We start from the raw sequence: 15,684 nt of genomic DNA on the forward strand, positions 1-15,684 counted from the left end.
TGGCCAGTGATAAAGAAGCATGTATTCTCTGAACAATGGAGTCCACTGTGAGCCAGCACTGAGTCCCTGCCTACGAGTTATCAGTAAATGATGCAGGAACGTGAAGTCCTCACCCCTGTAGATAGTCAGCCTTGAGCTGGAAGCTGCAGGGAAGACCTGCCAATGAGGCCAGGTGTATACTGTTAACTTCTCTTTGAAGTGAGCCATGCACCTTCCTGTCCCCACATCTGATTTGACACTGGTTCTCTTGATGAGTTTAGGTACTCTCCCCATGCCTGTGACTCACTCTTTGGGTTTGCATTGCTGAATGGCCCTGTGATGTCTCATGAGCACAGGTGTACTTGCCAATGAGTTACTTACCTAGGCTGTACAGGAAACAGGTCCAGGCAAGTGAGTTTTAAGATTCCCTATGGCCACCAGTGACTTTGATGTATATTTGTCACCATTTTGCTTGCAGTATAATGGTGCAAGGAAGAAGTTTTGTCCTTGCCCCACTTCCAGATGTGGGACACATCTGTTTCTCCAGCTGTGATTTGGCTCATTGAAACTTAAAATTTGGGGTGTGAGGATATTTGGTGGAATGACCAGAAATATCCTTCTGCCTTTGGTCAAGCTGCTGTGCAAAGCATGTGGCTTCTTTTTGTATTAGCTATGCAGTTAACATTTCCTCTCTCCTTTCTCAACACCGGCGCTATCCCCAGGAGCGTGCCCAGGTTTGGTTTTCAGTGTGATAACAAATGTCCTGTGTCCCCTCTCTCTCCCACACATTGTGTTCTTGGTACTCCTTGTGATTGTGTGTTGTGGCAATTTATGTCCATAGTGCCCAATCCTAAACTCTGACTTTAATGTACTTGTGATTTCTGGTTATAACCTGTAGGCCAAGGTCACTCTTCCTCCTGTTTACTAACCACTCTTGGACTCTCTGGGTTTTAGGAGCACTCCCGGCCTGAGTATGAAACCAAGGTTCGAGAGAAAATGCTAAAGGAGAGTGACAAGTCAGTTGTCCAGAAGCTGGAAACAGCTAGAACAGAGAGTGATGATGAGGTAAGACACTGATGCTTGTTGCTCTTTGTCCTCTTTGTTTCTGAAGGCCTTGTTCTCATTGTGTCTGGAACACCGTAGTGAATGGAGGACTTGGCTGCGAGAAGGGGTTGATGTGGGGCAGGATAGAATGAGAGCATGGCATCTCCCATTTCCCTGCCCTCAGAGCTCTTGAGTGACAGAGTTTACCTATGACTTGATCAGTATCTCTTTTCTGGATGGTACCATCTGGACAAAATAGGAAAGCAGATCGGAGAAGAAAGAGACAGTTTAGGCCTGTTTCCTGCAGACTCCATCACCTAAATTCCTAACAACAACACAACCATATCAACCACGTAACAGCAGCTATGCCTTATCAAAGGCCTGTTCTATGCTAGGCACTGGGCAAAGTGCATTATAGATCTCATTCAATCTTCACAATAAATTGATGAGGCTGACATTATTTGTTATTTACGCTATAAGCATGAAAAAAAGTTATGTCCAGGGATTAAGTCATTTGCCAGAAGTTGCACAGTCAGTAAATAATGGGTGGATCTGTGCACCTAACCACTATGCAATACAGCCTTTTAAGTACAATACGGAAGTCAAAGGAGAAAGCAAGAAATGGATCTAAGGAGTGGCAAAGGCAAATCCACGCCTGTATTTGCTTGAGCTACTCATACAATGTTCCTTACACTTTGGTTAACCTAGGCGGGCCTCTAAAAGTAGGAACGTGATGGTGAGCATGCTTTTTGAGTTATATTTCTGAGTTTTGTAGTGCCATTCAGATATTGAAACAGAATCCATGCTGTGCACTGTAAATACTATGTGTGTATGGGGTTTGGGGGTGTTGGGGGTGGGGTTAAGGACTCCTGTTTGGCCATCTCTGTTTCTGAGTGCCACCCTTTGAAACTAAAAGTACGTATGTGTTTGTCTTTCCTAATCTGGTCCTAGAAAAAAATCAATGAGATTCAAAATCTGTTGTTTTTACATGAGCCTTTTCTCAATCTTGGATCTGAATTCAAATTTCATTTCATTTTACATTATGTTGAAATCATTCATGTTAACATGCAAATTTATGCAAGCACCAAAACAGAAGAATGTGGTGTTTTCGAGCTCAGAATACTGGCATTTTATTTTAAATAGAATTTAAACAGAAGAGCGAGAGAGAGGGTGGCCTTCAGAGTTATTTTTTTTCCTAGACAAAGAGCAAGTCCAAGACCACCAATTATTCAGTGAAATAATGAATTCATTCTTAGGAAAGACTAATCATCACCACCACCCTCATCGGAAAGCGAGCATTCTGTGTACTGTCAGCTTCAGCAACTCCACGCAACCTTCCTTCTCCACCCGAGCAATATACAATGGATAATTTTATGGAAATCACATGTAACTTTCATTGACCACTGACTCATTTAATTTTAATTCCGTAGACGGGAATGCCAAGGAGCTGGAATTGCGTACATTGAGGCTGTGGTTCTAGTATAAATGTTGCTTGGCTATATATGCATGATAGGTCAAATAACTTTCAGGAACCATGAATAATTAAAAAACATCTGAACGCATTATGAATGATACATATGTTTATGTTTTAGCATTCAGCATCTATTTTCATTACACTGTTGAGAAGGCAAAGCTCAAAGCATCTAATGCCTCAAAAGCACTGGGGGGAAATGACCTTCCCAAATGAACAGCATCAGCTCAAACTGGCCTGAAATTTGATTGTGAGAATCCTCTGTGCTTCTTTTTTGCTGCAAATCTTGCCATAGGTGAGAGATAAGGATGGAGCGTGTGTTGTTGTCTGATGGGAGGGATGCTGCTCTTGCCTGCGGGAAGAGTTGTGGTCAATGCCCATGGCACTGTGTGGCTCTAGGGGCTCCATTCACAGTGCAGTACTGCCTATGACACCATTATGGGTATGATATTTAGGGATGGAACATTCTTCTGGGGGCTAGACAGGGACTAAATCTATCTGGTGGTCTTGGGTGTGCTTTTTCCATCCCAGAGGATCACCTTGGTTCTGCCTTCACTGTTACCCTAAGGCTGCATAACCCCACCTTTTTTTTACTTTCCTTCCTATTGAATGATAAAAAGCTCCCCTTTACTGAGGGCCCAGAGTGGTACAGTAACTTGCCCAAGACCACATAGCTAGTTGTGGTGGAGCTGGTAATCAAACCCAACTCTGTGTAACCCTCAAGGCCCATTGTATTTTTTTTTTTTTAATTTTAAAGATATTGAGTCCATTAAAAAAAAGTTTTATTGAGATATAACTCTCATATATAAAATTCACCCATTTAAAGTGTAGAATTAAATGATTTTTAGTATATTCATAGACTTGTGCAATAACTCCCACAAACTAAGTTTAAAACATTTTTTGCCATCCCAAAAAGAAGCCCTATACCCATTAAACAGTAACTCCCCTTTTCCCACCTCCAGCCTAGAGCCCTGGGCAAACAGGAATCTACTTTGTCTCTATAAACCTCCCCCCACCAAAATAGATTTGCCTATTCTGGACATTTCATATCTATGGAATCATATAGTTTGTGGTCTTTTGTGACTAGCTTCTTTTATTTATATTTTCACTCTGTCGATGACATCATTTGAAGTATAAATGTTTTTAATTTTGATGTAGTTCACTTCCTCAGTCTTTTCTTTTTGTCCATGTGCTTTTGATGTCATATCTAAGAAATCATTGCCTAATCCAATGTCATGAAAAATATACTCCTATGTTTTCTTCTAAGAATTTTATTGTTTTAGCTCTTACATTTAGGTCTATGATCCATCTTGGGTTAATTTTTCTGTGTGGTGTAAGGAAGGGGTCTAGTTTCATTCTCTTACATGAGGATATCCTGTTGTCCCACCACCATTTATTGAGAAGACTATTTTTTCCCTATTGAATTGCTTGACACCCTGTTAAAGATCAAATTACCATACATTTAAGGGTTTATTTCTGGAACCTCAATTTTATTCCATTGATCTAATGTCTGTCCTTATGCCAGTATCACAGTGTATTGATTACAGCAATTGTGCAGTTAAGTTTTAAAATTGGGATGTGTGAGTCCTCTGCCTTTGTATTTCTTTTTCAGAATTGTTTCTACTATTCTGGTCCCTTCAGTTCATATGAATTTCATGACCAGTTTGTCAATTTCTTAAAAAAAAAGTTGGGATTTTTATAGGGATTGTGTTGAATCCATAGACTGATTCGAGGAGTATTGCCATCTTAACAATATTAAGTCCTCTGATTCATAAACGTGGTGTATCTTTATTTATTTATTTAAAATTTTTTTTATCTTTATTTAGATCTCTAAACTTTTTGTAGCTTTAAGTGTTATGAGTCTTGTACCTCTTTTTTTAAATTTATTTTTAAGTATTTTATTATTTTTGATTCTATTGTAAATGTAATTTTTAAAAAAAATTTATTTTTGGACCGTTCATTGCTAGGATTATGTAGAAATTGTATAGAAATACAATCGATTTTTGTGTATCAATCTTGTACCCTGTAACTTTGCTGAATTTGTTTATTCTAATAGTTTTTTAGTGGATTCCTTAGGGTTTTCTATGTATAAGATGATGCCATCTGCCAGTAGAGAAAGTTTTACTTCCTTTCCATTTGGATGTCTAACTGCCCTGACTAGATCCTCCTCTACAATGATGAATAGAAGTGGCAAGAGTGGACATTATCTTGTTCTTGGTCTTTTTTTTTTTTTTTTTTGGTCTTAGGGGAAAGCATTTTAGCCACTTGCCATTAAGAATGATGTTAGCTGTGATCCATATAAAGAGGCTTCCCTGAGAACAATTCACATCACATCAGCATGATGCTGACCTGGAGTCAAATGTTCTGCACTTGATGGGGTGATAACTATAGCACATCAGGGATGGGCCACATGGTGAGGCCTAAAGCCGGCAGACTAGGGGTCAGAATGCTGGGATAGTCATTTGGTGCTTTTATTTTTCTGGGTCTCTGCTGCCTTGGCTGTCACATGGAGACATTAGATTCTAAAGCCTCTGCAGTTCCGAGAGTCAGAGATTTTCTTTCCTGATATGCCTAGAGCCGCAGGCATAATGTTGAGCATCCGCCCATTTCTTTGGGGGGGATGGATCTTTGACTGTCCCTTATTTATCTTAAAATTATGGTAATTTGGCTGTTTTTATCTCTACTATTGTTGATAGTCAAGGGTAGGGCACAGCAGGGATATTGATAATGAAGAAATTGTAAGTAACAAATATTGGCTACTTTCTATGTGCAAGGGTGTACAGGCATTATTTCATGTAAGCCTCAGAACCATTATTATTCCCAATTTATGGATGAGAAAACCGAAGCTTAGAGAGATAACAACTCGCTCAAGGGCATGTAGCTAGTATGTGGCAGAGCCTGAGTTTAAGCCAGAATACCTGACTCAAGAGCAAGGCTCTTGACTTCTATGTTCCTCTGCCTCTCCTAGGCTTTCCCTTGACAGATCCTCAAACACTCCTAAAAAATCATGCTAGGTTTTTATTTCCTATGCTAGAAGCGGGAAGAACTGTGGTATTTGCTGGAAAGATGGGTAAGAGACAAACATGCTACCCTACTTTTTATTTAGGGGTTTTGTATAAATTTTGGTGGGGTGATGCTCTGTTTCCACTGAGGACAATATTGGGTGGAAATGGCTCAGTTTACAGCAAGATATTCAATAGACACTAGAGAGAATTCAAAAATCTAAACACAGTTAGTTATGTGTTGCATTTCCAAGGGAGAATATGGAGTCTGGAACTTTTAATAAAAGAACAGTTTTTTTTTTTTTTTCCTGGATCAGTTTGCATCTTTTCTGGAGTGATCTGTCCTGGACAGATATAAAGCTTTCCTCAAGTTTCCCTGAAGGGCAAGGTTTTTCTAGGTTCACACCAGGTAATAAAACCCTAAGTTAGAGTATAGATGGCAGGGTGCTATAGGTGGTGGGATCAGGGAGCCTGGTCTTTATCTCTTATCCCTCCAACCTTTGACTCAGCCCCTTCAAATTCCAGCTCATGCCTCCTTTTCTTTCAACAAACATTGTATTAAATATTAGTCAGGGTAAAGTCAGAAAAATAGCCCATGCTGGGTAGTTTAATGGAGGGAATATGATATAGGGAACTAATTACAAAGGTGTTAGAAGAGAAGGAAAGGCAAACAGAGGATTGTGAGGCAATCCAGAGACTAGCAACTGCAGGAAGTTGCTATCATGCTTAGGACTGGAAGGACAAAGGAAGGAGATGAAATTACCAGAACCTAGGAGCTAGGACCACCCAAGGGGGGCCAGAACCCTGGAGAAGATGCAGCCAATTCTGGAGATGTCATCTGAAACAGATAGAGTGGGGGAGAAAAAATACCCTGGCTTCCCCCACCCACCCCCCAGTCTCCCACCTGTGTCTCTTATTGGCCAAGCCAAACCAAACTAAACCTGTTGCCACAGAATTGATTCTGACTCACAGCAACCCTATGCGACAGAGTAGAACTGCCCCATAGAGTTTCTAAGGAGCAGCTGATGGATTTGAACTGCCAACCTGTTGGTTAACAGCCAAGCTCTTATCCACTCTGCCACCAGGGCTCCCTTACTGGCCAAATATAACCAAAAATCAGTTGATAAGTGGCTCTAGAAAATGTATTATTCAGGATCAGTACCTCTGACGCTGAGCAGAAGAGGGAATGGCAGAGAGTAGACCTGAGAGCAGCTGGCAAATGACTGGCACGAAAGTCCAGTCACTAAGTCAAAATAACCTCAGAACCAATTGGCCACAGAGCACTTATAAGCTGGGTCCTTGCTTTGGGAAGTTAAAAGGCTTTTGGGGAATGTTGTTCTGTGCCTTCAAGTTCATTCCGACTCATAGCGGCCCCATGTGACAGAGTAGAACTGCCGCATAAGGTTCTCTTGGCTGTAATCTTTGTAGGAGCAGATCACCAGGTCTTTCTCCATGGAGTCACTGGGTAGGTTGGAACCACCAACCTTTTGGATAGCAGCCAAACACTCAACAGTTGTACCACCAGGGTACCTTATTGGGGAATAGTGATAAAAATTTGGCAAAAAGCACAATCGTGCTTATCGCTGCCTGCCTGGCTGACTGAATAAACAAATGATCGGTTGTTCAGACCATCCTTGAGCTGTTCAGACTGTAGGGGTGCATGTGAGTGTGGTGATGTGTGTAAGCATGAGTGTGTGTGAGGAAGAGAGAAACAGAGAGAGAGACAGACACAGAGAAAAAGAGAGTGAGAGTTTGTGATGGTGTCACTGGATTGACACAGGTGAGATCAGATAACCAAAGGCTTCCAAGAGGATGGAAAGTGTTAAGGAGCAAAGAGCATATATAGCAAGCTGGGGAAATAGCAAGTGTGGACCTTAAAAGAGTTTTCCCCAATAAAACATGATTAGTAAAAGGAGTTTAAAACAAAATATGATTGAACTAGTCCCGGGAGTTTACCTCGTCGGACTTGTTGTCACCCAAATATTTATCCAGTGTGGGTGCAGGCACCTGTCTTCCCGCCACTGCCTGGCGCTGCCACGATGTTACATTTAATGAATATTTTATGGGGAACGTTGAAACTAGGAGAACATTTGCCAAGAGGAGGTCTGTGGATAAAAAAAAAATAGATGGGTGTTAATTTACTGTTCAGTGCACCACCCTGGGGACAATTATTTCAAAAGAAAACTCATCTAAAGTTAAAGCATTGAAACATTTATGACAGATGCCTCTGGCAGGCGCAACAAACATATGGAATAAATTATGCATAATTGTATGCCTTTGACGAGGCTGAGACAACAGCAACAGGAAGCTGGGAGACTGTCAGAGAGCGCAGGAGGGAGGGGAGGCCCAGGAGAGGAGATGGAGGATCCTATCTGGGTCTCTCACTCTGGGCCAAGGCTGTCCACGAAGGCCCTTGGTGGTTTATCAGAATGTTCTGTGAACTGAATAAAGGTCCCTTGGACCCTCTTGGAGGCATTAAATTAATAATCACTTGAGGGTCAAAAATATAAAGAATATTAAGAAGGTTCCTCTTTGGCAACGCAAAAAACTGGGGCTCAGAAAGGGAAGTGATTTGCCAAAGATTTACATAGCAGGTGAGAAGCTGGTTCCATTTTAAAATATTTTTATTTGCACTGGAGCCTTTGAGGTCTCTAAGCATCTTTATTATCTCTATTCCCCAATAAAGTACCCTGGTGTACAACTGTTAAGTGTTTGGCTGCTACCCAAAAGGTTGGTGGTTCCAACCTACCCAGTGACTCCATGGAGAAAGACCTGGTGATCTGCTCCTACAAAGATTACAGCCAAGAGAACCTTATGCGGCAGTTCTACTCTGTCGCACGGGGCCGCTATGAGTCGGAATGAACTTGAAGGCACAGAACAACATTCCCCAATAGCCTTTTAACTTCCCAAAGCAAGGACCCAGCTTATAAGTGCTCTGTGGCCAATTGGTTCTGAGGTTATTTTGACTTAGTGACTGGACTTTCGTGCCAGTCATTTGCCAGCTGCTCTCAGGTCTACTCTCTGCCATTCCCTCTTCTGCTCAGTGTCAGAGGTACTGATCCTGAATAATACATTTTCTAGAGCCACTTATCAACTGATTTTTGGTTATATTTGGCCAATAAGGGAGCCCTGGTGGCAGAGTGGATAAGAGCTTGGCTGTTAACCAACAGGTTGGCAGTTCAAATCCATCAGCTGCTCCTTAGAAACTCTATGGGGCAGTTCTACTCTGTCGCATAGGGTTGCTGTGAGTCAGAATCAATTCTGTGGCAACTGGTTTAGTTTGGTTTGGCTTGGCCAATAAGAGACACAGGTGGGAGACTGGAGACTGGGGGGTGGGTGGGGGAAGCCAGGGTATTTTTTCTCCCCCACTGTATCTGTTTCAGATGACATCTCCAGATGTCATGGTAGCTCCATAGACACATCCAAACTCTCTGAGCGACTGAATTGCTGGGCTGAGGGCTGTGGGGACCATGATCTTGGGGGATATCCAGCTCAACTGGCATAACATAATTTATAAAGGTATGTTCTACATTCTACATTCTACTTTCAACCTATGAGTGGCCATCTAGGATACTCCACTGGTCTTACCCTTTCAGGAGCAAGGAAGAATGAAGAAAACTAAAGATACAATGGGAAGATTAGTCCGAAGGACTAATGGACCACATCTTCCACAGCCTCCATCAGACTGAGTCCAGTACAAGGAGATGGTGCCCAGCTATTACCACTGACTGCCCTGACAGGGACCATAATAGAGGGTCCTGGACAGAGCTGAAGAAAAATATAGGGCAAATTTCTAACTCCAAAAGAAAGATCAGACTTGCTGACCTGACAGAGACTGGAGAAACCCTGAGAGTTTGGCCCCTGGACACCTTTTCAGCTCAGTAATGCGGTCACTGCTGATTTTCACCCTTCAGCCAAAGATTGAAAAGGCTCATGGAACAAAACAAGACTAAAGGGGCGTACCAGCCCTAGGGCAGAGACTGGAAGGCAGGAGGGAACAGGAAAGCTGGTAATAGGGAACCCAGGTTTGAGAAGGGAGAGTGTTGACATGTCGTGGGGTTGTTAACCAACATCGTAGAACAATGTGTGTGCTAACTGTTTGATGAGAAACTCGTTTGCTCTGTAAACATTCATCTAAAGTGCAAAAAAAGAAAAAAAAAAGATTCTGAGCAGGTGGTGGAAAGGGTTTAGTTTTAAAAAGCCTACATGATTCTGGGTGGTACGAATGGTTAACGGGCTCAGCTGCTGACTAAGATTGGAAGGTTTGAGTCCACTCAGAGGCACCTTGGAAGAAAAGCCTGGAGATCTATTTCTGAACAATTCAGCAATGAAATCCCAATGGAGCACAGTTCTACTCTGACACACGTGGGGTTGCCATGAGTCGGAGTCCACTCCATTGCAACTGGCACTGGTTGCCACCTCTGGAGAATCTGTTAGAGGCAGTGAGAAAAGAAAGAAGATTCTTAAAAAGGAAAATGCTGTGAGGAAGCAGTGAGTGAGAAACAGCCCTTGGTGTAGCCACAGTGCCCCAGCCGGGTACTTTAGAAAATATGTCCCTTTCATAGGAATTTGGGACTGACCCTCTCTGAACAGAATTTAGCATTCTCTTAAGTGGTAAAGTGTTTATGTATGGCTGCATTACGATTTTTTTTTTTAATTTAGAATTATATAAATTATACATTCTCCTCAAGAAAAGTTCTGACCATACAGATTAAGCAAAAGTCCCCCTTCACTCCCATTTTCTCCCAATGCTGTTTGTCTCCCTAGAGGTAACCACAATGACCAGGCTGCTTTGTATCCTTCCCAATCTTTTACTATTCATTTTTATTTGTGTAAGAATTCATATTTCCTTTGGTTATGGCTTTATTGACATATCCACACACATACACAGACACACATACAAAGGAGGCAATCATGGAAAAGTGGTTTTATCTTGTAGAGAAAGCTTATTAAGGCATTATGGCCTTGGTTCCCAAACTATGCCCCAAGGCTCCCCCGGTGCCATGGTGAGCCCAGAGAGCTACTATGGAATAAAAAAAATTTTTTTTTGAGGGAAGCAAAGTACTTGCCATCTGTCATATACCACACAAACTACTACCTCAACAGTTTCAGCATTAGATTGTGCTAGATGCCTTTCAATATCGTCATAAGCTGGGTTTTTAGCAGCTACCGTGCAAGTGCTGCACAAAATCAAGGTGGAACAGGAAATGAGAGCAGTGGTGTCCAAGCTGATTCCAAAGTTTGAGAAGCTATATAGTGACCAACAGGTACACAGATTCTAATAGTAAATAATTGTGGTTATTAAAGAATGAAATAAAAATATTAGTTTTTCTTTCGATTTATGCATATTTTTTAAAAAATGGCTATGAAGGTGTTAGGACCTAAATACATATTAAATTATTTAGACTTTTTTTTTAATAAGTGGGACTGTTAACTATTTCTTCAGGCTTAGGGGCACTGTGTAAAAAGTGACATATTAAGAGTACCGTGAACCAAGAAAGCTTGGGAACTATTGCATAAAGAATTTACTAAGTTCTTCAGAGATTCAAGACTAAAGCAGATAGCCACGGTCAGAAATGGTTTAAAAGATATCTGACGAGAGTTTGAAAGTTGCAGGAACTTATTTGGGGGGTGGCAATAGTCCGTGGCACTCTGTGGGCTAGGAAAGTGCCATGTGGGTGGGCTTCCTCGCCTTGACACTTGCTCTTCAGCTTTCCCAGTGGCGTCTCTTTTTAGCTGTAAAGTAAATCTGCCTCAGGATTCTTTCTTTCATTCTCTTTCGCTCTATCCTATCTCTATCATCTTTCCTTGTGTGTGTGTGTGTGTGTGTGCGTGTGTGTGTGTGTGTGTGTGTGTTTTAGGAGAGGACTGAGGGTTTCTAGTCATGGAAATCATTTGAAACCGTTTGGGATTTAAAAACAAACGTGAAGACTTTTAACTCAGAGGAAGGTGCTTTACTTCAGTCTCCACAGTTGGACTTCACGGAGAAGGGTGCCAGAGAAGTGTCGAATGTGCCCGTAAACATCTCACTGAGTGAAGCATGTGAATTATTCATCTTAAGTAGAGACTTGCTTGGGTGGCCCAGGCCATCAGATTGGGGCTCTGGCCCTCTTCAACTGACAGCCTGTTCTTAGCATCAGAGGTTCTGGCTAAGACCTTCTCTTCTCCTCACTGTATACATTTCTACTGGCCTGGATCTAAATTAAAAAGTTACAAATAAGGAGAGCCCTGAGGCCTGGGCTGTGGAAGGGAAGCTTGAGAAGAGCTGGGGCAGCCTGTGAAATAAGACCGCCATGGGTGGAGGGGAGGGGAGAGGCAGTGATCTAGCCTCAGAGCTAAGGCTGGGCAAATTCAGGATGGTATTTCAGACCAGATCCTCACTGCTTCTCACAAAAGACAAGGCCCAAATATGTGCAATGACTGAGAACGTTGGAATAGCAGCGTTGCTAATGGAAGCCAGCACATACCATTGGGATGTGTGATGTTTGCCACTATTGACTTGCAGTTTGGACTTTTCTTCTCTCGGTTTAAATGATTTTTCCATATTTGGTTTAAAGCATGTCAATTAAATTTGTCTTTTGCTGTCTGGGCCAAGGTCATTATTTCACTTCCCTAGAATTCACCGAAAGCACACACAAGCCCGTCAGGTTCCTTTGCTCTCTTTCTCTCTCTTAATGTGCCAGAAATTCAAAAGTTCTGGTTTAAAAAATCCCTCAGGGGTCAAAAGGTGTCCTGGCTCCCTCTGATTCTTTTGATGTGATGGTCACAGGGAGCTTTCAAAGAACACAGTTGGGATTGCCACTCTGTGAGTGGGGAAAGAGAGATTTCAAGGCTAGGTCCTTCTGACAGTCATTGCCCAAGCTCGAGGAGGTTCCAGGAACCTCTTCTCCATCCACTCCTGCTGCCGAGCCATGCTCCAGCTGGGGAAAAAGGGCTTAGCACCCACAGCATCCGTTACCTGCCACTGTGTGGACCTGTGTATCTCTGGACATTGCTTTCTTTCATGAAGAAAGAAAACTTAGAAGGAAAAGAAAAGATTTCCTTGCTTCAGTTTGCTTTCCCCAGAAGCAGACCCTGAGCCAATGATTCAAGTCATGGATTCGTTTGGGAGGGGATAACAGGAGACCCCAGAGAAGGAGTGGATGAGTGAGACAGTGAACGGCAGCGTGCGTTATCAAGCAAGGTACCACAGCAGGCAACTGGAGCTTCAGTCCACTGGAAAACTCTGGGCTATGGATCAGGTACTTCAGAGTTTTCTTGCCTGAGGGGCGAGGAAGCTGGGTATACACCAGCTCCCATCAGTCGTCCCTTACGGGCTGCTCCAAGTGTGTGTGTGTGTGTGTGTGTGTGTGTGTGAATTCTCCTATTCTCTTACACTCTGGCCTGCCTCGAACATGCACATGAGCAGAGAAGGTTCAGGCCACCAAATATAGCCCTTCAGGCAATGAGGTGCAGATTCTGGCACTTGAAGCTGGGCTTCTATAGTATAATGTTAAGGCCTGAGGAGATTTGGGTTAGGTACCCAGAGTATCAGGGTGTCCTACATCCTAAAGTGCCTTAGTCAAGATCCAATAAAAAATCAGAACCCTAGCAATTCAGTTCCAGTTGCCGCCGAGTTGATTCTGGCTCACGGCAACCCCATGTGTGTCAGAGTAGAGCTGTGCTCCATAGGGTTTTCAATGGCTAATTTTTTCAAGTTGCTTGCCAGGCCTTTATTCTGAGGCATCTCTGGGTGGACTCAAAACACCAACCTTTCGGTTAGCAGCCAAGCACATTATCTGTTTGCACCACAGGGAAGTTAATGAAGGGAACTAGTTAGAAAGATATCAGGAGAGCTGAAAACATGTACAAGGATAGAGAAACCATCAGAGATTAGCAGCAGCCCAAATCTGCTAGCACTCCTGGAGCTGGGGAACCAAAGTAGGAGGTGATGTTACCAGAGCCCAGTGCCAGGACCACCTGGTGGGAATTGGAACGTGGTGGAAGCTGGGGCAATCAAGGCAAAGATAGCCCAGCAGGAAATGGAAGTATAGGGGAGTTGTCCATCACTGCCTGAAGAAGAGATAGAAGGGGGAGAAACACTCTGGATTCGCCTTTCTTTTCATTCACCCAATACCTCCCATTGGCTGAATGTAGCCAGAAGCCAGTTGTCAAGGGAACCTGGGAAATATATGTTCAGATATCAACTCCCCTACACTACATATGAGACCAAAGAAGGGGAAGATCTGAGAGAAAACAGGAACAGGACTAGCATGTGTTAATAATTGTAATTCTTTACCTGACAACCCACGTGACTTCCGCCTCCAATACTGTAGGTCTTTCGTCTACATGGCTGTGTTGGGTTTGTCATCTCCAAAGCAGACTTGGGATTTCTAAGGAATTTGAATGGACTACATTTTGGGAATTAGGGAGAAAGGCCTGGGGATCTACTTCCAAAAAATCAGCCAGTGGAAACCCTATGGATCACAACAGTCAGATCCTGTTGTTCGCTGTTAGTCAGAGGCCGGCTTGATGGCAGCTAACAGCAACAACAACACGTTTGATAGGATGAGGAACATACTTCCTTCCCTTGTTTATCTCCCATTCTGAGGTATCATAGGGGTTGTTTCTGGGCTTTGTGCTTTTCTCCCGTTCGGCAACAGGAGGATCTTTGGTTCCCTGCCTCAAACGTATGGGGTCACTGAGAAAACACCACATCTTAAATACATCTTTTGATTATTGTACCCTTACTTAGTCTTGCCAAGATTTGGTGTTTTTCTCTCTCTCTCTCAATGAGGTAGATTTCCTTACATTTTGAAGAGTGAGTTTCAGAACCTGGAGCACACTTGTCTTCTCTCTCTCTCCCAAGTTATTGCCATTTGGACATGTTGGCTTTTTTCTGTTCCATAAACCCAAATGTCAACATTACTAAAAAATAGCAATCTGAATCCATGCTAACCTTGGGCTTCCCCCAATACACTCCCCCATACTTTCAGTAGTTATCGCATTCATCCTCCCAAGCTTCCTAGAAATATGTATGTCTATGTTGTCTCCTGTTATTTTAGATTGGGAATCCCACGTCGGAAGACTTCCATGACTAATTGTGCACAAAGTCCAGAACAAAGCTGATGTCAGTCTCCATTTCCCTTGGTTCTACTTTTTTTGAGTTGGGTTCACTCAGTAGCTGATTTAATCCTTAATAAGTTCAAGAACATGGTGATACATCGTTCTATTCTTATATTTTGGTGTTATTGTTTTATGTATCCAAAGCCAGATCAAGAGGTGTGTTTCATATTCACAGGCTACTACCTACAATAAAAATGAGGTACCACTATTTCAAGCATGCCAGAACTGGAGCCCAAGGTGAAAAATACACTGGAAATGGATTTTATGGAGGTGCTAAACCTAGAGGCAAAGGACTTAGGTTCCTTCAGGGGAGAGATGAGTAGAGAATGTCTTATATGTCTCACAAGTCTTACACTGCCTCAAGTGCAGGGGACTGCAACAGGGTGATGCGGGGAGGGAGAGGACCTGTGATTTAACTAGCTTTCCACATCTGTAATCTCTAGATCTGTAAACCACAGATTTCCACATCTGTAAATCAAAGCTTTTTGAAAGATGATGTCCAACTCCCCTGGGGCCTTTCGTGTTTCCATTATCTTGGCTTTTGGCTGAAATACCTGAGGTGTGGTTAGAAGAGAACCTCTGAAATGTAATCCTGTATCCTCTGGGCTAATTCAAGCATTCCGTTTTCTCTGACAAATGAACACTGGGTAGTCCTCCTGGTGGTTGGAGATACGGGGAAGGAAACAGTATTCCCAGGCCTTGAGGAGTGCCCGAGGCCTCCGCCCAGTTGTCCCATACTGATCACACCAGACGTTTTCTAGTGCCAGCCACATTGTCAGAAGCAGCACAGCCTTAACTAAGTGCTGGCCTTTGCAAAGGGACAGCTCACTCCATAGCTGTCCAGTCAATGGTTGCACAACATGATTGACGTAATTGGTCTCCAATGAATTGCACAAGTGGAAAATGTTGAATTGGCAAATACTGTGTCATCTATGTTTTTACAACAACAACAAGAAAATAAACAGCAAAGTCAACTCCTCATCTGGGCATCTCGTGCAATTGTTTTTCTGCAAAAATTCTTCTCGTGCTTTCTTAGCATTCTCATGTCTCATCCAAGCTTTCCTGCATCATCATTATATTTAT

Source organism: Loxodonta africana, chromosome 4 (genome assembly GCF_030014295.1).
Source record: "Loxodonta africana isolate mLoxAfr1 chromosome 4, mLoxAfr1.hap2, whole genome shotgun sequence".
In the NCBI taxonomy this organism is placed as follows: domain Eukaryota; kingdom Metazoa; phylum Chordata; class Mammalia; order Proboscidea; family Elephantidae; genus Loxodonta; species Loxodonta africana.